This window comes from Mustela nigripes, chromosome 4, assembly GCF_022355385.1.
Source record: "Mustela nigripes isolate SB6536 chromosome 4, MUSNIG.SB6536, whole genome shotgun sequence".
In the NCBI taxonomy this organism is placed as follows: Eukaryota; Metazoa; Chordata; class Mammalia; order Carnivora; family Mustelidae; genus Mustela; species Mustela nigripes.
Window position 1 is genome coordinate 113,878,190 of NC_081560.1, and position 26,140 is coordinate 113,904,329.

A 26,140-nucleotide genomic window follows, 5' to 3' on the forward strand; every position below is an offset into this window, starting at 1 on the left:
CGCCAGACATTTCCAGATGGGGTGCTGCATTGGAACCTCTGCTTATCTTTCTCCTCTTCCCCACCTAGACCTCCTTTGAGGGAGGGAGATGGTTACAGAGAAAGGGGGTCAGGGTGTGATGAGCAGCAAGGTGAGTCCTGTTCCCCACTCTCCCCCAGAGTAGGGGTGTGCTGAGTTTTTATATCTGGTCACGGAACAGTGTTTAGCACTCTAACAAACTGACCTTAAGCAGGCAACTTCCTGCAGGGTGGGGGGTGGGGTGGGGGAGGCGAAGTCTCTAGACCCAGTAAAATGGGAATGAGAGCAGTTTAGGATTAGAGTCCAGAAGTTTAGTTAGTTAATTACCATTTCAAAACCACAGGGGAGAAAGGAATTCTTGTTAGCATAATTTCTTCAAAGGGTGTGATACATTGTTCTCCAACTCTCTGGATCTCTCACAGTACTTAATATGCTCATAGTACTTAATCCACTAAATGAATGAAATGAATCACTGGACACTCAATTGGTAACCAGCACTATCCTTGACTGAAAGTTACAGAGCATGGGAAAGAAAATCAGGGAGCTTCAGGAAATTTAGGCTAACAGTCACGCATCTCTTCAAAAAGCAGTGCCTGACCTTGAACTCTGTCTGAGTTTATTTTGCTGTGACCTAGGTCTGTACATAGTAACTTTCAGGGATAATATTTATTTCCTTGTTAGTAAAGAGACTATTGTGTCATGTAGAGCCACTGAACCTTGTTAATTTCATTATTTGGCAGACCTAGTTCTATCCCTAGGCATTTTAATTGTTCTTTTATAGCCCTTAAAAACCCTTTTCCTGATAATGAAAATCAGTGAAGCAGATTTGATAATTTGTGGTGGGTTGATAGAACAAAAAATTGTTGCGTGATCCTTATGTTCCTTATAAATTTATTTCAGGGAGAAAATAAACTGGGTTGCATGGATTTATTATGTAAATTAATTTTACTCCTTCTGTAGCCCACAGCATTTTATAGGCATAGAAGTTGCCTATAAAAATTTCATGAACAAATGAATAAATGAGTTAATTTCATTAGATTTTTCAATATATAAGGATTATGAAGATCACATTCTATCATTCACAGGAAAAGGTTTGGCACAATACTGTAATATATGGATCAGAGGCAGGGACTGTTATAAAAGAAAATCTAGGAGGTAGCTGGCTGGCTCAGTTAAAAAAAGAATGTGACTCTTGATCTCAGATACATGAGTATAAGCCCCACACTGGGTGTAGAGGTCACTTAAAATAAATAAATAAATAAATAGAACTTAAAAAGAAACTCCAATATCAACTAGAAGTAACAGATGTTATGATTTTTAATATGTTGAAAATATTTTTCAATTTTTCACTTAATATTAGAAGTAACTAAGATCTCCTTAGGCATTATTTCCCTCTCATGCTCTGAAAACTCCTATCTTACAAAAAAATCTACTTATTATGGAAAAATCAATATACCAGGGAACATGTCAAAGCAAAAAAAAAAATGTTTACAAGAAAACAGCAAAGAATTAAACTCCTATCAGCCATTTGATATATGTGTTTAGGGATGTGTGTATATATGTGTTTTATCCCATATATCTATGGGATAAAAAACTAGTATGATTTTAGGTATGAAAATAGCTCTTTTAAATTGAAACTACTCTCTACACCATGTCATCAGGAGATACAAATTAAAACAACAATGAGATATCTACCTCCACACACTGATTAGAATGGCCAAAACCAAGTACAGTGACACCACCAAATGTTGATAAGGATAGAGAACAACAGGAACTCTCATTTTCTGCTGGTGGGAATACCAAATGGTACAACAATTTTGAAAGACAGTTGGTTCGTTTCTTACAAAAGAGGATACTCTTAGTCTATGATCCAGCTCCTTGGAATTTACCCAAAACGGCTGAAAATGTATGTCTACACAAATGGATGTTTGCAGCAACTTTTGTCACAATTGCCAAAACTTAGAAGCAACCAAGTTGTCCTTCAGTTGGTGAATGAATCAGTGAGTGATGGTACATCCAGTCGTGGAATTACTCAACAATAAAAAGAAATGAGCTATTAAGCCATGAAAAGATACGAAAGAAACTCAAATGCATATTATTAAGAAAGAAGACAATCTGAAATGGTTATATACTGTATGATTTCACCTATATGACCTTCTGGAAAAGGCGAAACAGTGGACACAGTAAAATCATCAGTGGCTTCCAGGAATTAGGAGCACGGCAAGGTATGCGTGGGTAGAGCATAGAGGGTGTGATACTATAATGATAGATACACATAATCATCTATTTGCCTGAATATACAGAATGTACAATAAATACCAATAGTGAATCATAATGTGAACTAAGGACTCTCCATGATTAACAACATGTCAGTGTAGGTTCACCAATTGTTAACAAATATACCACTCTGGTGGGGAATGTTGATAGTGGAGTAGGTTATGCATTCTAGGGGGCAGGGGACTATTTGGAAAATCTCTTCTCTGAGGAGAAAACCTTTCTTCTCAATTTTGCTGTTAACCTAAAACTCTAAAACACAAAGTCTCAATTTTTAAAAATTGAGTCTACCATGTTTAATGCTAGCTAGTTATCTATAGCAATGTTTCCCTAAAATTCAGCTGAACATGGTTTTCTTTTTATTATTCTGGCCAACGAGTGAAAAAGTATCTAGCAGTCACATGAAAATTATACCTATTGTTTTATAAATGTTGAACCTATCTTAAGCAGATACATAGTGGTAGTTTGTGAGGGTTTGTAAAATGATATATATTTTTGACATTTACTTGCTTAATTTAAAATCCAAAGCGAAAATTTGAAAGATGTTAAATTATGAACTTCACCTATTTTCATACGGTGCAAGAAATATTTAAAGAAATGTCTGGGTGCTTATTTACTTAAATGGTTTTTTATCCTCTGAGCATATATTTTATTTAATTGTTATTAAATGCTTAATAAAAAAAGAGGTAGTAAGATGGCAAAACCCATGTGCAGGCAGTTTGGGAAAACATAAAAGAATTACCATTGAGTTGTTAGAGGAGAAAAACAATGATAACAAAGATGAACAGAAAACTGTGACAGAAGGGGAAAAATAATTAAATGCAAAGAGAAGAAAAATGCAATCAGACAAACCAGATAAAAACACCAGATACAAAAAAATCAACACATTGTCAGAAGTGTAAAAGAGCAAAGCACAGAAAATATGTGCCATACACTTGAGTTCTGCAGTGTAAAATGATAGGGCAAGAGTTAAACATATTAAGAAAGTATTGGTATGTAACAATCACATCCTGGTTTTACAGCATATGTTATATTTGGTATGAGTACAAAGTCACAGCTAGCTTTTTTGATCTAGTTTGAAGCTAATCTTAATTGGATTGAAATAAATCACCCATAATGACTTAAGAATCATGTATTAAAACCTTACTCACCAGATTCAAGTCAGTTTAATAAGTATCTGTCATCTTACACATTGTATTCAAGGATGATGGGTTTTAAGTCACTTTGTTAATTTCCTTCTTACACAGAGCCAACCCCATGAGCATTTTGCAGGCCTACAGATACAAACCACTAGGTTTATTTAGTTGAGAGTACTGTTAGATACACAAAATGCTGGAGATACTGAATGTGTATTTTCAAAGGAAAACTTAAGAAATAGTAGTATCAATGTGCCTTAAATTGCATCAGGATCCATGACAATGTTTTTGCTCTTGGATCTAGTAATTAGATTTCAGGAAATTAAAAAAAAGATTTCCTAAGAAAACAACCCAAAACTCAGTGGGAAGAATTCGGGGTACAAAATCTTTGTTATAATATACATTTGTAAGAGTGAAACACATGAAAAATCATCAGCACCTAGTAACAGGACAACAGCTAAGAAGACCATCTTGCATCTTTCAAATAGGGTATTATTCAGCCACTAAAAATGACGAATGTTAGTAACATGGAGAACCCCATCATATAAAGCTAACTGGGAAACACCATACGTAATATACGTAAATACACATGTAATATGCAGGGGAAAAGGCATAACACAACGATCTTGAAAGAAATTTTTTTAAAAGATTTTATTTATTTGTTTGACAGAGAGAGACACACCGAGAGAGGGAACACAAGCAGGGAAAGTGGGAGAGGGAGAAAGAAGCAGGCTTCCCATTGAGCAGGCAGCCCAATGCAGAGCTCGATCCCATGACCCCGGGATCATGACCCAAGACAAAGGCAGATGCTTAATGACCGAGCCACCCAGGTGCCCTTCTACCAAGTATTCTTATGACTAAATTTTTAAGCATCTCTCCAAGTTTTCCTTTGTTTTATTCAACATGTATTTATGGAATGTTTGCTATGTATTGTGCCCTTCTCCATATGCATTTCACTTATACTTCCAAAGTGCGAGTCTCCTGACATTTCCTACTGAACACAAGGACTTCATCTTTTTTTCTTTAAAGTACTCTCTGTAATGATTTTTGACTCCTTGTCAAATCACGACCAGGTCATATGTTGCATTCTGAAATATCACTTCATACTGTGCCAAAGATTGGAACTATTAATCACTTACGTAAAATAATCTACTACCATTTCTGAAATGGAAAACACTGAACTTTTGCTCCTATGTCTGCCACTCTAAGAGAAGTGTCAGACTGCAGTGGGTTCGGAAAACAGGAGGCTCCTCCTTTCTTGTTGCTGGCAGTCGCCACTGCCCTCCTTTCTTGGACAGCGGCGTTGTGGTGCATCGAAGTTAATCATTACCCGCCTTCCCTCACTGCACCTTTCAGAGCCTGTGCTTGGAGGGTCAGAGGCACAGATGGTACAAGGGGTACGGGGAGGGAGGAGGCCACTTCTGAGGGTGGTGAACGCTCCTTCTTCACCTGTGTGATGCAAGAACAATGGCACTCAATTTTACAAATCTGTTCCTGTGGCCACCACCAATTTCATAAGCTTATTTGGACACGTTACACTGTGAAACAAATCCAGTGATCAAGGACCCTCAAGGACTAATTTCCTGGGCATGCTTTGGCCTTTTGTTCTTAGATTTTTCTCCTGTATATGACAGCATGGATCGTCCCCTCTTTCTTATGACGTTCTCCTTCCTTTGAACAAAACCATCCTCTCCTGGTTTTCATCTAGTCCTTTCTGGATGCAGTTTCTCAGGCTCCTTCTACCTGCCCCTTTAGTGTTGGTGTTTCTCAAGCTTCTGTCCTGTCTCAGCCTCTTCAGAGGATTTCTGCTTGCCAGTGCAAGTCCACAGTCCCACTGTGCACTTTTCCCTACCCTGCTCTGTGCCCAAGGAAGACGACCTCTGTGGACTCTCCAAGCATTTCCCTGGCCTTTGGTTTCACTATGAATTTGGCCAATGGGAGGCCAATTTTCAGATGGTGGGAGTGGAGGGAGGTGTGTATCTCCCCAGCCTATTTTCCTGTCCGGCGACTTGTGGCAGTGGCCGAGTTTCTCTACAAGTACTATTAGGCAACTCTCTCCTATAGCCACATCGACAGATTTCACTTCTGCTTGTCCACATTCTGTGTTCCTTCCCTTTGCCTCTCCACACCTAAGAGTGATAATGGCTCTCTGCTGTTGCTAGTCACAGCATGTTTTATCAACCCAGTTGGTTTCCTTAACCTGCCCATATATGAACCCTCTTATCATCAAATGCTCCTTGATTACTCCATTTGAGTATGACACCTGCTTCCTGCTGGGATCTTGACTAATACTCCATCTTGTTCTCTCTCAGCTTTGATGACTGCCATAGGGGGTAGTGACTTTAAATTACCACCACCCAATCTCTTTCCAAGGTATTCTAGGTATTCTAAGTATTCTAAAATAACATCTAGGTAGTGTAAAATAACATCAGATTAACAGAGCATAAATTAAACCCAACCTCTTCACTGACATCTGCCTGCCCCATCATCTCCCTACCCATTTCTCAGTCCATAATTTTCATTTTGTAGACCGATGATTGTCTACCCACCTGCATAATCTAGAAAACTGGAAATTATCTTCCAGTCCTCACTCTCTCTGGCCTGTTATCAAGTACTTTCAGTTTTCTCTCCTACATAGGTCTTTTTTTTTTTTTTTTTAAGATTTTGTTTTATTTGACAGAGAGATCACCAGTAGGCAGAGAGGCTGGCAGAGAGACAGACAGAGAGAGAGAGAAAGAAGGCTCCCTGCTGAGCAGAGAGCCTGATGTGGGGCTCGATCTCCCAGGATCCTGAGATCATGACTTGAGCTGAAGGCAGAGGCTTAACCCACTGAGCCACCCAGGCGCCCCTCTCCTACATAGGTCTTAAGCCCCCTTCCTTTCTATCTGCATGGCTTCTACTTCAGTCCAAAGTCCATCTTCATTATGCTGTGCAGGCATCCCTGTTATCTCCCACCAAGTGGCTGTGATCAGTTTGCAGAAAAAGACAATTGCTTGCTATTGTCGCCAGTAAGAGCATTTCTTGAATGAGTGAGTAAGGTGTAAAATAAGATATCAATAAGAGAATTTTCACTTTTTCCCATGGGTCTTACAAACAGTTCCAAACCACCTCAACCTCTGTGTATATGTGTGTGTGTGTGTGTGTGTGTGCATATGCACACACACACACACACACACACGCTTAGGAATTAATGTAATCCACTAATCTTAATTTTTTTGTTTGTTTTCATATTCAAAGCAGTGGTGTACTAGAAAGTAACTAACTGCCAGCTTTCTGAGGGAGAGGCCAAAGCTCTGATTTGTAGCACTTGGCAGTTTCTGTGGTGGAAATACTGTCATCATTGCCAATTTAAAGCTACCAAAGCAACATCACTGGATAGGAGAGGGCGCATCAGGCTTTCCTGAGCTGGAAAGCTGGAACACGCTGGTCCGGCATAACACTGAAAGCCACGTTTGTCAGAGGGTAGGTCAGATTACCCAACTCAGCAGGGATTTCTGAAAGAACACAATTACAAAGAATGGAGTGTTTTAAGACTCAACATGAAAAAAAAATATAAATTAATAGTCATTTTCCAGGAAAATAATAAAAATAACAAATAAAGGTAGGGACATCAATGGAATCTGATCATCATTTGGGGACCATTTAGTTTTGTTCTATGGAAAAGTTCACTCCTTTGTTTTCTTCAATTTATTTTAACTTACTCCAATAAGCATTTACCATGTGCCTATAGTTTGTGGGTCTCTGCTCCAGTGGGAACAGTGGGAGGAACCAAAAAAGAAGGTCTTTGTCCCTACTACTGATCAAGCAGAATGCCTTGCTGCTTTAGAGCTGTGACATTTCTACCTGGTGGAAAGGTGACTGAAGGCTGCTATTTCTAACTGGGAAGACCCACAAAGTGGTCTTGGGAAAATAGGTTGGAGCTGTACTTTGGTAAGAAAAATTACAACATGTTGAGAGACAGAGGAAGGGGAGACTGAGGTTAGCAAGGATACTAGGTTTTGTGTGGACACATGGTAGGCACACTGTAAGTACTGAGTGAGTGAATGAATAAGTCAATGACTTGCTGAAGAAATGATTGAGGGAATGAGATGATTGAGGGAATGAGGCAGAGATGTGAAAGGTCATCTGATTTGGGTTTGACCCCTTAAGGTTGCATCTTTCAGCTCCTATGCCAATAGAAACAATTCAACCTTAATTCTTGTTACTCCTAAATCACTTGTAGTGAGGTTACCAACCCTTCTTCGTCCCATAATCCTACTACTCTGTCTCCAACATTAGCACTCCTGTCCAAGCCTCCAAGGGACTGCAAACAGCCTCCCAGATCCTCACCCAGAATCCACTCTGGCCGTGTCCCCCTGCATCACCCATGCCGCAGCCAGAGTCAACTCTTCAAGATGCCGCAATGAAAGTCTGATTCTGATTTCTGCCACCCCTTCACTGCTCATGTAAGACTTAAGACTTCTCAATGGTTTGGACTGTTCTTACAAGAAAGTCAGACCTCTATAAAGTGTCCTCTAGAGCACTAAATGGCCCGGTCCCCACTGCCTTCTGCAGGCTAACACCCACCACCCTCCACCTCATTCTCTTGGACTGGCCCCACAGCCTTCTTTCAAAGCATCACATTGTGTCTGCAACACTGTTCTATGTGGTAAGAATCCTTCCCCCTCCTCTTGTCACCGCATTGCACATAACACTCTGTCCTCTGCGACTAGGTCAGACGCTGTCTTAGAGCTCCATGTACCTCTCCTTTGTGGAATTTATCACAGCTACAAATGTGTACTTACTGTCATGACTGTTTGATTAATGCTGATCTCTCCCACTAGCCTGTACGTTCCAGAGGGAGAGGATATCTCTGTTTTTACTCAAGTGCTTGGCACCAAATAGCTGTTTAATAGGTGTTCATTGAATGAATGAATGAAATGACATGCTCATTTCAATCTCCACATCTTTAAAGATTGTTCCCATTCCTGAAGATACTTCACCCGTGCCCCACCCCATGTCCTGCCATGGACACAAATCTAAATTTTCATCCATGCCCACCTCAAAAACCATTATTTAAGTCAACAAACAGTCATGAGCAAATTCTTATGTTCCAGGTCCTGGGTTATAAGGACATGAACTACACGGTTACATAAGATCCTCTCAACTCCCCTAGGAACACCTGGTCTACCCAGAAGGATACACCAGCAACTGCCATATTATGTGGAAGGAACACCAATATAGATAGGGCTGAAATCTATGGATGCCTCGTAGAGAAACAGGTTAACAGCATCTGGATATTCAATGCAGCTTCACAACGGAAGAGGCATTTGGCCTGAAGTTTTAAAGCTTTCTTCTTAAATGTTTTTCCATTTCTTAGAGGAGGAAAAAAAATCACAATAATATATGTGACTTTTAAACCTACTCTTCATTGGGCTTCTACACAGTACCAGTCATTCTGATCGAACCTTTTTTTTATAAATTCTTCAATTTAATCCTACTTCATAAACTTTTCTGACTCTACACTTTTGTAACATAGTTTTACAATAACATCTCACTCAAGTATATACTGATTAATTGTTAAATAATTTCACTGAGGGTCTTGGATTCCCAAATACTGCTCCGATACTGCTATGATCCGAGATTGTCTTTCGTCTTCATTCCCACTCTCTATCCTCCTCCATGATGCTGCCCCCCACACAGGCTAAGTGGTTAATGCATACTTTTGGAGAAACGGAATCCAGGTGGTCTTTGAGCATACGTGGTAAGGAGCTTCTATTCCAGTCAAAATGTTCCATAAACAAGTTATCATCACCACGAGAGTTTTAACTTCTTGATTGCATAAGATTTTCTTTTAAATGCAAAAATATGAGGATCAACATCGCACACCTGCTGTACATGTATTTTTTTTTTGACACATGTCCTAAAAAGATGAAGAAATGCTGAGGAAGAAATAAGGTGGAATTTCAATCAATTTCCCAAGATTTCTGCAGGTACAGGTGCCCTGCAGGTGAGTCTAACACACTTTGGCTCATTTTACCCTGGCTCCAGCCCTTCGAGATGGACAGGCTACCTCTGTTTCACAGCTAAGAAGACCAAGAACCAAACAAAATTTAGGCGACTGTGTGGAAATCAAACTGGCGGGGCACGCACACCTTCTGATCTTGAGAGCCATTCTCTTAGTTGCAAAACTCCCATAATGCCTTATTTTATGTGATCACTGCCTTCATGTGTTACATGGTCTATATTCTTGTCAAAGGATTTCATCAACAACTTGTCATTACAAAACCTTTGCCTTCTCAATGCTGAGACTGTCCTCTGCTTTTTACTTACTTATTTATTTATTTATTTATTTATTTATTTATATTTTTTTAGATTGTCCTTTAAAAATAAGTATGCGAAGCTTGGCATAACACAATTGTAATCCACACTCTTCCAATGATGGTTCTGAAGAAGCAAAGGAACACAGCAAACAGCAACAATGATGAAATAAAGCAAAAGATGATTTACTGACTTTGCACAGCGCAAAGTCACTTTCTCAGGGTTTGGAGGGTCTAGAAGAATGAAGTTACTGAACACGGTAAAAGTCTCAAACTTCAGTGGAAGTCCACTATAGGAAAAATGCAGTCTCTGTCCAAATTCTGAAATCCCAAAGCTTCCTTATGGACCTAGAGATGGTCCCTTATTTTTGCATCAAAGGAAAACATTTTGTAAAATATAAAAGAAAGGTAAACTCCCTCCTTTTGACCATGATTGGTAAGCAGCTTTGGCTTTATTTATACCGTCTTGGCTAAGGTGTCACTGTACCTTCATCTCCATGAGTGTTATCTGTGTTATAATTTAACAATGGAGACAAGTTAGCTACAGAGGATAATTACATCTATGTGCCTTACAATTATTGTATTATGCGCATTCCACGGTGGAATATAAATTATAATGTTCATTCTTCACATGATAAAAAAAAAATTTAAGTGCATTCGTTAGTCCAATAAAAAATCTGGCATCAGTATGGTGTGGTGTGACAACGAAAACCAGAGACTGAAAAACTAGCCTAATATAGAGAAATGGACAGAGGAAGACCACATTAGAGGTGACGCATTCCACAGGATAAATTTCACACGGATGATTGGAATTTCTCAATAAAAGGGTAAGAGAACTTCATATTTCCTGAACTATGTTTTGGAGGTCAAATCAAGAATGACCAGTTTATATATTTGGAGAGCAAAGAAATTCTCTTTATAAAGAGCAAGTCGTACATACGTGAATATATGGGAAAACAATGCATAAATGGGATTTTTTAAAATTTGCTGAGCATCTTAAAGGGGAGTTTTGGATTTAACAAATACTTAAATGATAGATATTAATAAGCAAAACAGTAGCTTATATAATTAAATGCAGGTTGATAACACCTCAAGTCACTTTAATAAATGTTCAGTACCCCCCAAATAAAAGGCTAAAAACAAAGTGGCATTTTATATAAAGAAATCAGAAAATAAAATGGGCATATGAGAATACTAATTGTCACTAATGGCACAATGTTTCCAAGAATTCTTCTTTTTTCTTTTCTTTTTTTAAATTAACTAGGCTCCAGACCCAACATGGGGCTCGAACTCATGACCCAGAGATCAAGAGGCACATGCCCTGCTGACTGAGCCAGCCAGGCACCAAGGGGGAATTCTTCTTAACAAGCATTCTAAACATATAGCACAGTTTTGCTCTTTTATGATAACGAAACATACAGGATGTGTTATAGATACTTAATAAACATTTGTTGAATTATTATAGAAAGCTGGTGCATCTTTAAAAAAAAAATCAATGAATTGGAATGCATTCTTATTCATTTCCTTTGAAAAGATCCAACTCTACCTAGCATATTTTACAGAGGTTTTATGCACTCTCTATTGACTCTTTTGCCATTTTCCCCATTAAAAACGTGAATTCTTTTTAAAAAGCAGAAAAGCTTGTCATAAATTAAAGTTATTAAATGGCCACCAGACCTATAGGTCAACTAGGAGAAGCGAAAACAATCTGCACGACGGAGCTCTGGTGCTTCAATGTTTTAACATCACAGGAGGCTTATAAAACAGTCATTTTTTTTCTTTCTTAAAAAATAATTTTCTTACATTTAAACTTTGACCATTTGTATGAAACTTACTAACTAAATAAAATAACTGGGAAAGCTAACAGAGTCGTCCCAGGAGATTTATACTGAAATCAATACCTATTTACCAGTCTCAAAAGATAGAGAGTGTTTTTAATAATTTTACTCAGAGCGAGGAAAAAACATCATTAAGATTTCTTATTATGAAACTCATTTTTAGACTAAAATTTAAATGTTCCTTAATTAAAGTGTTTCGATGCTATTAAATTTACAAAAACTTAATAAATATCCAGCTCCATTGGATTTCAACTCCACTATAAATCAGAATCCCCTGTGAAACTTTAAGTATCCATGGAATCAAAATCTCCCAGGTAGATTCAGAACACCCCTACTTCTTTAAAGCTTCACAAGACCTTTACGAACCCCAGTTAGGAGTCTGATCCTATCCTTTGGCATGTGTCTCCTGATACCCAGGTGTCTCCCATCCAAGTACTAACCAGGCCCAACCCTGCTTAGCTTCCGAGATCAGACGAGATCGGGCGCGTTCAGGGTGGTATGGCTGTAGACACCCAGGTGTATTCCTGATGGTGTCTACTCTACAAGGTGTATGGAAAGCAAGGATGTTGGAAATATTATATCCTCATTAAGGAGGGGAAGCACTTAGTTACAATAAAGTGAGGTAAGTGTTAGAGGTAAACACGCAGAGTGCTCTGGAGCAATGATGAAGAACCCCTGAACCAAGGGGCTATGTGAGAGCTCTCACGTCTCCAAAAATGAGAAGCCTTCATACTCCCCTCTTTTGCCTACCAACTTTGCTCCTCAAGAAGCCTGAGCCAGCAAAGGAATGATTCACTCTTACCCCATGTTAGAATGCCGACCATTGGGTGGAGTATACAGTCTAATTACTAAATCGAGTCTGGGGTATGACAGGAGGACCAGAAAGTCACAGGGCTGTTAACTTCCATACAGGGGTAGGGGAATGCTCAGCCCCACTGAGATGACAGGAAGAGGCAGTGGGAGAAAGACACAAATTCAGCTGCTTTACACTCACCCCATACGAGCTGAACTTGTTCAAGTTCCCCTCGATCAAGTGCTGTACAGCAACACCATGACGAATGACGTAATCTAGAGTGAAAGGCTGAAGTTATCTTATTTCTGATCTTTTAATACAATAAATTGCTCCCCATTTGCATTCTGATGGTTATATGTGAACATTGTTAACATTTCCTTTTATTAAATTCTGGAATTTAATAAAAGGACTCCTCACATCCAAAAGCTTTCATCATATATGATCTGGTCCTTTTAACTATCGTCCTTCAAACATCCTTCAAGCAGAGAGATAAAACTTAACAGTCTTATAAAATTTTTCCCTTGTGATTTCCTAACATTATATCCTAAATCCAATTGTACATGTTGTTATAACTTAAAGAACAATCCATATGTCAAGGCACATTATATCTCCACATGGTCAAAGATACAAAAAGCATAACACTTCCATTCTTACTCTTCCAAAAAAAAGTTAATCCATATGGAAAGGTTGGGTGGGAGCTCACAGGACTAAAATTTGTTTGACTCTAGTAAGTACTTACAAGAACTCTCTTGAGAGCTGGATATCTAAAGTCAGATCAAGTCAAATCCACAAATTCATTGAGGCAACACAATGAATTAAAGAAAGAAAGAACAGATGTATGTGCCTTCAAAACCATGACGAGTCAGAGAGATGTATACCATATAGAGATCAGCAGTAATCAGGACCCTTAGACTAGAACATGGCTGTGTCTTGTCTTTCCCTTCCTTCCTTCCTGCTTTTATCCTAAGCTTCAGACAAAATGGGCCATGCAACCAGTCTCCACCCCAAATGTGGCTACCACACATCCCAGCATACGCTCTATAAACATCATTTCTGCTATAGAAATCCTATAGATCCTTCAAGGTCTATTTCAAAGACATGTTCATGCTGAGCCCACACTGGATGTGTTCTTTCCCTCCAATGAGCTCCCATCTCATTAAAGAACAAAGTCACCAACCATATCCCATGAAATAGCAGTGAGGAAACCAACCATCAAATGACGGATTATCACGGATGTTACCTTCCCTCTCAAGCACTATACTTTGTCCTACTTCAATGCCAATATCAGCATGATTTCTCCCTAAGAGACATTCAGACGAGGAGGAAAAATACATAGGAGCGTCAGCTCCTTCATCAAAAGCAAATGGATTTTTGAAATATGTTATTTTTTTAAAAATATTTTATTTATTTATTTGACAGAGAACACAAGTAGGCAGAGAGGCAGGCAGAGAGAGAGAGAGAAGCAGGCTCTGCACTGAGCAGAGAGCCTGATGCGGGGCTTGTTCCCAGGACCCTGGGATCACGACCTGAGCCAAAGGCAGAGGCTTTAACCCACTGAGCCACCCAGGCGCCCCTGAAATATGTTATTTGTAATAATTAAAATCTTTCAAGGTTTTCAATAAACGAAAAACATAACCATTAAAAGAAAACCACATACACAAATGTCGGGGCACCTGGGTGACTCAGTTAAGTGTCTGCCTTCAGCTCAGGTCGCCATCCCAGGGTCCTGGGATCCAGCCTGGTTTCAGCAAGGAGTCCGCTTCTCCCTCCCACTCTGTTCCTTCCCACCCTCACCTCCCACCCCACGCTTGGTGCTCTCTCTCTCTCTCTCTCTCAAATAAATAAAATCCTAAAAAACCTACAAATGTCTCCCTAATGCACGAATTAATGGACTCAAAATCACAAATGCTTCTAAGACGCAGGTTAAAATTCAAGTAACAGAACACTGGCATGTACTAGTATGGCCCCCACACAAATATTTGATACAAACATCACGAGATGTCTGCCTACTAGCTAGACCTGATCCACAAACATCTTTCATTGGCTCATGAAACTTTTTTAATAAAAAAATATATAAAGCCACATCTAAACATCAGTAAGAGTAATGTTAAGAAACTTCAAGCATCTCTTACACATGTAACAGATCTGGCAACAGAGGGTAAACTTCGTCTTGTTGCAAAGACAGGTTCAGAGCCAGCAGTGTGTGGTCTGCAGAGGGGAGCGAGACATCTATTTGTCCAGAGTAGATTCCCTTCCGGGGGGGGGGGGGTACGTTTGCAAATGCACTTGACCCACTACCGCCCTGACGTAAGCAATCGGAGTTTAGCACCACTGGTTCAATGCCTAAATGTCCATATGCTTCAGGAAACGTTTATGAAAACATTTTGTTAAAAGAGCAGGCGTTATAGTCCAAAAAATCTGCTACTTAGTCTGCTTTATTTATTAAGATGTACTAGCATCCTATCTTATATAAATTTTTAACTGAGAAGCAAATGTTTGATGATGGTAAATAAAAAAATGTCGAAAAGAAAAAACAAATCTGTTACAACTGGCTATCGGCTCTCAAATAGTTACAACAAAATTCATGACCCAATTGTTTATTTTCTTCATTGCATTCATCTGTCTAGGGGTGAAAACTTGTGATATTTCTTCAGATGGTCTTTAGTCGAAAGGGACATCTATAGAACTCAAAATTAGTATGTCCTGTCGACGTCAAAATATTAGGAATATCTAAAATAGCTGCCTTTAAGCTTAAAGAACTATGCATATATATGTGTAAAATTATGAAAAAGCAAAAAATAATTAAAACTTAATTTTATATTTCATATATTAGTTTAAAACATAATTTATGAGTATAAAGGATAATAGCCATACCACCATGAGATTTTTTTAATTTATTTGACAGACAGAGATCACAAGTAGGCAGAGAGGCAGGCAGAGAGAGAGGAAGAAGCAGGCTCCCCGCTGAGCAGAGAGCCTGATGCAGGGCTCGATCCCAGGACCCTGAGATCATGACCTGAGCCGAAGGCAGAGGCTTTAACCCACTGAGCCACCCAGGCATACCACCATGAGCTTTTAATTTATTGTTCATTAAAAAGTTAACCTTTCATCAGCTTCTATAGCAATATTTTGAAAAACTGAGTTTGGAGCAGTCTTCTTTCTCTTTTCTTCAAAGAACCAAATGGAACAAACTTAAAGTTTACCCAGAAGCGCAGACCACTTGTTCTAAAATATACTAGACTAAATTCTTTATTCTATCATGAAGTCTATGAATTTCACATCTTAAAATTTTCTCCATTCACACATTTTTTTCTTTTGAAAACAGCATGTGTGAGCAACACATATTCACAGCTGAAATTGTTTTCTTTGCATCTTAGAAAGATGATGAAAAGTTCACATGCATCTTCTTTCCCCAAATTCAGAAACAGATGGTTGGGTGATTGCAAAATCACCTAGTCAGTCTGTTATTAGGCAGCCTCTGGTACCGTAGGATTCTGTTCTCACAGATCTTTTTTTCATCCTACAAATGAACCCCCGAATTCCCATAATGTTATAAGCTTATTCCCTTGTGCTTGCTCTTGCTCCATGAATTGCAAAACAATTTCAGCAACTACTTTCTTTCCTAATGGTTTCTCCCTCCTCCTTCTACATCAGCAGTGGTGTGACCCAGCCCCTCCTGTTCCCCAACTACACATCCTCCTATCTGATGAGAGAGTTAAAGCAGCTTATTAAATAGCAGTAAGCTGGGCTGCCAAACCATATCCCTGGGAGAGGATGAAGAGTATATATAAACCCTTCCAGAAGGTCTACTCACCTACCAACCTGCAATGAGTCTGAAAGGTAAGGACATAGTCCTTGTTAGATCTTACACATCTTTATTTCAAACTCCCCCCACCACCACTGTCTTGACGTACAAACTAGAAATCCCTGAAATCATCTTCTGAAAAAAAGGAAAATATTAATTGGCAGCAAAAAGAACACATAGTTCACAACTGCTTCTGATGCCTCATAGTCATTAGTACAGATGGATGTATTTTATTAGAAAGAAGATACAAATACAATTCATTCTAGTTCCCATTCCTGACCATTTATTAAAACAATAAGATTCAAAGAAAGTGAATGAAATGTCCATCAGAGGTTCTATTCCCCACCCCAGACAACAACAATATTCTTCTACAGAGAACATTTCTATTTTGTGGAAGGGGAAATTCCTTTCCTTTCCTACACATGTCAGTGGTTATGTCCTACCCTGACAGCATATCGTCACTTGTTTGAACTTAAACTTCAGGGGAAAATGAGTGACAGGAACAGATAAATCTTAGTCTAAACTAAAACTTAGTCAAAACTAAACTATCATGTAACAAAAACCAACCTATGATCGGTGAAGACATAAAATCATATGAAGGATTATTTTATTTCCTTAAGGTGGGTAATCAGAGAGGATGCCTGCTCTGTAGTATGGTTTTAAGGATAAATGAGGTATTACAAAAGAAATACTTAACACTGTTCTAACACAGTACAAGCACATGCATTTTTTGGTAAACATTATATAAATATATATATATATATATATATATATATACATATATATATATATATATATATTATTGCCAGTGAGTCATTCTGTAGTGGAAGGGTCATTCCTATACCTACTGGCATTTCTACTACTAGCCCTTTGTTCCACAAAGGCAGAAGCTCCCAAGAAACTGATCATAAAATAAAATTTTCTATTCAATTCTACCCTATAGTCATATACAGCCTATTCAATTTCTACTCTATATATTGAAATAAGCCTCCTTGTTCTCAGCTGAGCTGAATTTAAGAAAATACATGAAATTAGGCCTGCTATTTATGCTTGCCCATTTTCCTAAAAAATATGCTATGTGATCTAAATGAATTTGTCCTGTTCCAGGTTTTTTTTCCTACCTGCTTTGGAGCAAACTATAAGGTTGAGGCTGAGGTTTGCTGAATGTCCCATAACAGGGGCAACTTGGAAAGTGTATCCAAATAACATCAAACTGTTGTAAACAGTTGCCGTTGGTAGATGCAACCCACGTGAATATGAAAAACTGCTTAGGTTTGTTACAATCTAAGTGAGGAAAGGGATGAATACCTTTTAAAAAAAAGTAAGCCACTTGTGTGACTCATTGTGGAATTCTTCTTTCGATGTATGTCAAAGACAAGGACTCAGCTGTCACCACAGCAAGTGTGCTCGATACAGAATTACTTGTGAGTCGCAAAGAAGCCAAGGATTAGATGGAACAAAGAGCAGAGCAGTGATGAGGCGGGCTGGGCCCCAACACTCACTCAGACACATTTGGCTTGTCAGCTGCAGACACACACCTGTTTGCCAGCGACTCACCCAACGACCCCAGGAAGTTTCACAAAGGACGAGGTCTTAGGCAAGTCTGAAACTCAAATTCCCTTTGTCAAGAACCCTCATTTCTTTTCAACAAACACTTCCCCGCCTTGGGTTTATATAATTCCAATATCGTTAATGTGATTTTAAAACCACCAAAGCAAACGTTTGCAATGGAAATCATCATGACAGAAAACAAGCTGGTGTTTACTTTTTAAAAGAAGCGTGTGTGTGTCTGTGTGTATGTGTATGTGTGTGTGTGGGTACCCTCCACACCCCAAAACCACCCTACCTGCAAAGCAACTTCTAAATCCACTCGATTTTGAGTCTCTCCATTGAACAAATTAATTAAACAGCCTGTACGAGTGAGTTCTCTATTTGACATGGCCATTTGTGCTTTTAGGTTGTACTGTTTCGTTCATCCTAATGTTAAAGCATGTGGACTGAAGTTCACAAAAATGTAGGAAACTATAAGAAGACAACACCATTTGATTTCAATTCAGATTATGGTTCAGTTCTAACCTTTACAGAAAATGGACCTTTCTTAGGAAAGCCAGAGAACAGGGAGGTAAGACCAGCAATGGCCAACCAGCCACCCTCAGCCAGACTGAAAAGAAGCACCTCTCTCTCCTCCAGAGAGAATCTGGTCTGATTTACCCTTGGAAGACGTCTACAGGGTGACAGATCCTTAATAACTGTAATAATTATGATTATACAAACACTCTGCAAGGCCCTTAACCTATTCCCCTGTCATCTCCTACTCTAATCATATCATCTCATAGAAACTAGGCGATGAGACAGGTACGATGATAATAGAAAAGTAACAATAAAACAATATATATAACAGCAAAAATAGCAGCTATTGTCTTTAGGGGGGTAATGACGTGAAAAGTCCACTAAATGCTTACACATACAGTCATTCAATCTTCTTGATAACCAGAAGAAACAAGTACAGTAATTATCCTTCTCATGCTACAGCTGATAAAATGGTGGCATTCCGAGGACAAGGGACAGTGCAGGGAGGAGGATAGTGAGGGAATCCCAAAGAGTGCAGGTAAGTGGTAGGTCTAGAGGGCAACGGGTTCTGGAAGACTCCTGAGAAGATGGAAGAGGACAGGAAGGTACAACCGGGAGGGGAGGGGAGGGGAGTGGGGGAGGGGAGGGGAGGGGGGGGGGGGAGGGGAGAGGAGAAAGGAAGGAAAGGAAAAGAAGGGAAAAGAAAGGAAAGGAGAACATGAGACAAGTATTAATTATGAGAAAAAAAATACAAAAAATGAAAATATTGTCATTCACTAAATGGTTTAGTCGTGAGTAAAATTTACAGTCAAAACACGTTAATATCGAGTACTAATATGACCAAAATTTTAATGTGATTGTCTTGGGTGTATAAGGAAGGAGATTTTCTATAGTGGGAAGTAGATTCTAAAAGCCCAAAAGCAAGACACAGAAGTCTAAGCATGGTGTTTAGAAATAAATTGGAAGTAAATAACAGGGGGGAAGAAAAAACTGGCGTAAAGAGTGGAAAATGCTTGCCTCTCAAGAGTGGGAAGCTGGGAGGCACAGGGTGCTGATGACTGCTCTGATTTAATCACAGTCTTGGGAGCCATGTGATTCTCTAAAGGACTGATGTATTATGAAAACTTCAAAACTCTTTGATGACACAGGAATGCAACAACTGTGTAAATCGTATAAAAAAAACAAAACAGCGGCTCTATCTACGCTGTCCTTTATCTCTACTGTACTTTGGTGTTGAGAACAGGCAGATTTGCCAGTCAGAACAAAGCCAGTTTAAGTACACCCACAGCCACAGGGCTGACAAACAAGACAGCAAGAAGCTGGAAGATCAAAGAAATTGTACTTGGATTTTCTTATTTTGCCTCAGAAAAACATATTGGACTTCTTGACTGCTTAGAAACCCAGTATTAAGGGGCAAGAGTGTGGGAGACGTTTTACTGGAAATCCTTCTTGACAGAGAGCAGATGAGACTAGTCTAGAGTAGAACCAGTCCTGGAGAATCAGAAGATTCCAACCAAGAGATGGTGGAGGAGGGATGCTGACTGCTTACACGAAGGAATCACATCAATGCTACCAAACTTTTAGGCAACGACAAAGGGGACTTAAGGCACAGTCAAGTGTGAGGGGACACAGAATCAATTCCACCTTCTAGAGACTGTCCTGGTAAAAGATGAAGGTACACACTCTGTGTGGGTGAGATTACCCCCTAGGGGGTAAAAATGGGTTCTTACAGAGCAAATAAAAGTCGTGGAGATTGCATTGATTTCCAACTCGCCAAATGGCCACATTTTAAAAACAGATTAACAGCAAGTATATGCTATTAAATTTTCATGGATTAGATAGGATATTAGGACCAAAACAAACAAACAAGCAATTAGGACCAAAAAACAAACACTGAAATGGTTCCTTAGGAGGGTGATAATGAGGAAAATCCAGATGAGAAACACTGAATTCAAAGAAAATTAACAGAAAAAGAAAGGCTGGAGAACTTTGGAATGGAAATTGGTGAAAATTGAGAAGGACCTTACAATTCTGGGAGCACAAGAGAATTTTGTGGTTAAAAAAACATAGACAAGGTTAATATCAGCCACCTAATAACACACACCAAAACAGTCTTTAAAGTATTAGAGCGGGGTGCCTGGGTGGCTCAGATGGTTAATCGGCTGCCTTCAGCCTAGGTCATGATCCCAGGGTCCTACGATCGGTTCCCATATCAGGCTTCCTGATCAGTGGGGAGCCTGCTTCTCCCTCTGCCCCCTCTCTGTTTCTCATGAATAAATAAAATCTCCAAAAATAAATAAATGAATAAACAAATAAATAAATAAAATTAAACGTGAGAGCCGTAAATAACCTCAAATCAGAACTGCTCTAGTACCTAGACCAATGAGCCTGGTTTAACAAAAGATATTCTTTTGTTCTCCGTGAACTTCTTAATACCAATCCCATGCATCTCACTGCCTTTTAGAGATCAGTAAGTCAAGCTCGTGACAACTTAAAAATCTACCGGACAATGACTTCGATGTGATCCCAGTAAAATATCTTCCTAACATTCCAAACACCTGCTTCGAAGCCACACTTGTACAAACACTGTTTTCCACTTGGATTCAGAAGCTAGACAAAGTCTTTCTTCTACATGTCTGGTTTCAAGACCTGAGAAATGGGAAAATTCAGGCCCCACCGAGTTCTTGGCGCCGCTGAGACAGCTCCTACACTAGAATGTGTGTGCATTTGGATCTGCAGTATCCAGAGAAACAGCGTCTCTAGCAAATGCCTTCTATCCAAACATCATCAGAGCAAAATGTACAGTATTAGGAACGTTGGTCTTCCCCTGACTATGCCCATGGATCAGCACCCTTCAAACCAGATTACTTACTATAATATTTGTTAAAGCTACTTCTCAATAGAAGAAAAATTAGTTGATCCACTTAAGCCTCAAGCTCCACGAGGGCGAGACCCTGTCTTCTTTCTCTGACACTCTTTCCCCAGCCTGGATCAGCGCCGTGGCACGAGCGACTGCTGAAAACTAACTGAGGGATGAAAAAAATAGAATACATTCTCTTCAAGTATGTTTAGCAATGTTTTGAGACCTAGATTTTGTTGTGAGAAACCTAATAAAGTATAATACTTAATATATTTTCAAGAGCCTCCAAATAACCAAATCATTGGAAATCATATTAGCCAAGTAATGTAGAAAATTAAGGATCTTGTGACATTTCAAGAGCGTCCCAGGCCAACATACACTTGATCATCTGTCACATTTTTGTATCGTGGACACATAATACTCTCGATTCTTAGTGTAATGTACAAATTCAGAAAACTCCATTTTCATCATCCCCTTCCATTTTATAACCTAAGAAACTTCCTGACTTCCTTTTAAATGCATATGCTCATTTATCATTAAGTAAACGAGCATTTATGAAAATAGGATTTTTAAAAATTAGAAGGTAGCGAGTTACTTCCCTCACGGAGTTGTAATAGGAAAATAGAGGAAAATAGCATTACTGGAAAAGAGGCTAGGCAGACTCAAAGTAAATGTGAGTGAATGTGCTAGTTTGTTTCATTGTTTTTTCCAGTCTGGAATCCTGTAGTTCACTGTAAGTAATGCTACCAGTGATGATTTTAATACGAGGGTACAAAAGAGAAGGTCATGGTCCAAAGAACAACATGTGGTGGGTTTGTCGGGTTTTGCTTCTGTAACAAGAAACACAAAAGCGGCACTGAATTCATTTATTCAGTTAGTGTTTGTTGTGAGCCTACTGTGGGCCAGGTAGTGTTCTAGGAACCAGAGATTTAAAGATTAAAAAGAAAAAAAAAGATCTGGGCCACCTGGGTGCCTCAGCCAGTTAAGCATCTGCCTTCAGCCCAGGTCATGATCCTGGAATCCTGTGATCAAATCCCACGTCGAGCACCCTGCTCAGCAGGGAGTCTGCTTCTCCCTCTCCCTCTGCCCCTTCCCCCACTCATGCTCCCTTTCTCACTCATTCTGTCTCTCAAATAAATAAATAAAATCTTTTTAAAAAGGATCGACTTCTTGGTTTCAGACAGCTCATGCTGCAGTGATTATAAGCCGACAATAAGTGAAAAGGTAATACACAAGATGTCAGGTGGTGATAAATGCTATGAAGAGAAAGACGGCAGATTGAGAGGGTGAATAATGGAAGAGAGTGCATGACATTTCAGATGAGGGTGTCAAGGCATGCCTGGTCAGGTGACCCGGGAGGAAGACCTAAAGTAAGTGAAGAAGCAAGCTGTACTGATTTCTAGGGAGTGTTCGAGACAGAAGAGTTCATGCAAAGACTCCAAGGTGGAATGTTCCTGTATAGACAAAAAACAGCAGTCTCCCCATGTCAGGTAAGTTTTGCCTGCCCAGCTTGCTTTGCATCTCCAGCTCTTTAAATCTTACTGGTCCTTTAAAGTATCTCTCCAGTGAAATGCCTGCAACTAAGAAGTTCCTGTAATCCCTCCAAAAAGATCTGGCTTCTCTACCCTTTGAATCCCAAGAACAACTTGGCTCCAATAACTCTATTTTACAAATTAACATTTTTGTACATTATAAACACTATCTAGGGGCAAGACTTGCAACAATTTATATAGGCCCTTCTGGACCTAGCTGCCCTAAAACAAACATGTCCAAGCTGCTTAGAAAGTCGAAGACAGCATCTACAGTTGGTGTGAGATTTCTCAATTCTGAAGAGTCGGTGAGTACTCCTTCTTTATAGGTTGGTCTGGTTTGGACCTGGAAAACACACAAGATGCCACCCTCAGTCTTCTAAATGACATGCTGAATTTCAGGCTCTGCCTGATTACTTCTGTGTTGAAAAGAGGATAGATAGGTGGGATCTTCATTACCAGGATCTGAGCCAGCTTTCCACTCTGTAATGGTAATGTTAAACTTGGTTTACACATAAGAGTTGCCCAATATAACTTCTGTTCATGTTTCATTTTCTTTGGATTCCTGCAACCAACAGTAGATGAAACGAAGTACAGGCTGGGTTTCTAGCATCTTTGTTTTTTCTGTCACCACAAAAACAAAAACAAAACAAAACAAAAAACTTTGTTTTTCACACATCTGGAATAGTAGCACTTTCCCTAGATCCACCACGTGTGTTCCTCTAGATCTCAACTCGCGAGGTCTATTTTAACTTCTTTTTTAAATTTATATAAAGAGAACACTGGTCAAAGTATGGCAGAGAATTTCTATTCTATCTCTTATCATATCTCATATCTTATAATGTAGATATTATAAGGTATTATAAATAAAAGATACTGTAAGGCAATATCTTACATCATAACGTCAGCAATATATGTGACTTTCAAAGAGCGTTCCAAAAACAGGTTGTCCTATGTTTAAAAGGAAACAGAGCAGAGAGTCACATTAAAAACTAAATGCCAGGGCACCTGGGTGGCTCAGTGGGTTAAAGCCTCTGCCTTCAGCTCAGGTCATGATCTCAGGGTCCTAGGATCGAGCCCCACATCGGACTCTCTGCTCAGCAGAAAGCCTGCTTCTCCCTCTCTCTCTGCTGCCTCTCTGCCTACTTGTGATCTCTCTCTGTCAAATAAATATCTTAAAAAAAAAAAAAAAAACAAACAAACCCAAAACTAAATGCCAAAACAAAAAACAAAAGACAAACTAAATGCCAGGGAGAAAAGAATGGTCATATTTAAAGCATGAAATCTATGGAATATAACAGCAACCCCTACCTCTCACTCATGTGGAACTAACAACCTTTTCTCATGGCTAGTGGCTCATTTTGAACCTCATTTTAATTTTTCAAGGTTTGACCCATTCACTGGACACACAAATGCAGATGTCTGCCATCTAGTGGCCAAAATCAGTATCAGCAGACTAATTTTTCTAGAAAACACTCAATATTTTTTTGAGAACAATTCAATCTTAGCCCTAAGTTTAAAAGGTAAGTGTCTGTTCTTTTGTTTTGTTTTGTTTTGTTTAAGCCAGTTTAATTTAATTTTCTCACATCCTCAGTTAAATATATATGTATTTCTAGTTACATTTCAGCTATAACAAAACAAAAAATTTATTAAGTGTTTGAATTTTAGAAACTATAAATCAACAATGTTGTGGGCTTGCCCTTTAAGTTTGTATTTAAGTCATATTTAATTTCTTCAAAATAATTGTATAATTAACTTGCTATTTAACCACTTACAGGGGTTGAAGTGTCATTTTTTTTCACATCATCTATACCTACAGTCTTTTTTTTTAATTTAATTTTTTACTTTTTATAAACATATATTTTTATCCCCAGGGGTACAGGTCTGTGAATCACCAGGTTTACACACTTCACAGCACTCACCAAAGCACATACCCTCCCCAATGTCCATAATCCCACCCCCTTCTCCCAAACCCCCTCCCCCCAGCAACCCTCAGTTTGTTTTGTGAGATTAAGAGTCGTAAATGTCTGTTCTTGACACTAATTTAAGGGAAGCCTCATTAGAACCCCTTGGGATGGGGCATCTGGGTGGCTCAGTGGGTTAAGCCTCTGCCTTCGGCTCAGGTCATGATCTCAGGGTCCTGGGATTGAGCCCTGCATCTGGCTCTCTGCTCAGTGGGGAGCCTGCTTCCCACCCCCACTCTCTGCCCGCCTCTGTGCCTACTTGTGATCTTTGTCAAATAAATAAAATCTTACCAAAAAAACAAAAAACAAAAACCCCTTGGGACTAGAGATCTTACGGATTTTCACAAAGATAGAAGTTCCATGAAGGCAATATCTTGCCCTGTTTACTCATCCCTTTATCTCTAGCACCTAGTACAGTGCCTGAAACAATTAAGGCACTTAATAAATTTAATGAACTAGTGAATGACCAGCGAAGGAACTGGAGACAGACCAGACTGTGGGCTGCCTACCATAAAAATTTCTACAATTCTAAAGAACTGCACGGTTGATAATTTTATTTAATTCTCTTAAAAATTAATATTTTGAAATTGCAAAATGCTATCAATTGTATTATACATGCTTTTTAAAACTTACTTATTTCTAGATCTATATAGAATGCCTTCTAATCAATGAACAGAATGATTCTATGCCTATTTTTATGAATATCCATAACTGAATTATTAGGCACACATGCAGCAGTTCTAGACTACTTTGTCTCACTTTTTTGACATAGTGTTCCTCATATCAATAATATATGTGATATACTTGCTCAGAAAGGTAGTCCTTAAATATAGCAATACAAACATGCACAAAATATGGTCTGCTTATCATAGCTCCAATAATATAATATAATCAAGAAACAAAAAATTGTTGAGGACTGCTTATATTTGAGATAAGAACTTCAATTTTTTTTTCTTAAAGATTTTATTTATTTATTTGACAGATAGAGATCACAAGTAGACAGAGAGGCAGGCAAAGAGAGAGAGAGAGGAGGAAGCAGGCTCCCTGCTGAGCAGAGAGCCTAATGTGGGGCTCGATCCCAGGACCCTGGGATCATGACCTGAGCCAAAGTCAGAGACTTAACCCACTGAGCCACCCAGACACCCCAAGAACTTCTATTTTAATACCACCTGTGAAAACATATCCATATTTTTTAAAAACCACAACATATATTTAGATACAATGGAGTATATTTGATGAAAAGAGTTCCATCTTATTTCTACACCTGAGATCTCAGTCCTTGCTCGATTGTGTTTAAATTCCAGTGGAAAAGAGCACTCCACCCTTCCTCAAAGCCTGAGAAACACCCTAAATTGAATATGACTCATCTTACCAGAGTGAACAGCCTAAGATAATGTACCCTTTGCCAAACCAGCTACTCAGAATCTACTCAGGAAAAAAACAAAACAAACAACAACAGTAAATGTATCTCTCTCTCTCTCTCACTGTTAACCTTCAACTAGTGGGTCTTAAAATTTAGCAAGCAGAAAAAACATTCGAGGTATTTATTTAAAA

General features: G+C 39.0%; 1 protein-coding gene and 1 pseudogene across 1 annotated transcript in view; both read right to left on the reverse strand.

Annotated features, from left to right (window-relative positions):
* Positions 1–26,140, reverse strand: part of CHRM3 (cholinergic receptor muscarinic 3) — a 500,011-nt gene that overhangs the window by 461,330 nt on the left and 12,541 nt on the right. The gene's annotated exons all lie outside the window — the stretch shown is intronic.
* LOC132017100 (5S ribosomal RNA) lies at positions 11,960–12,075 on the reverse strand (annotated as a pseudogene).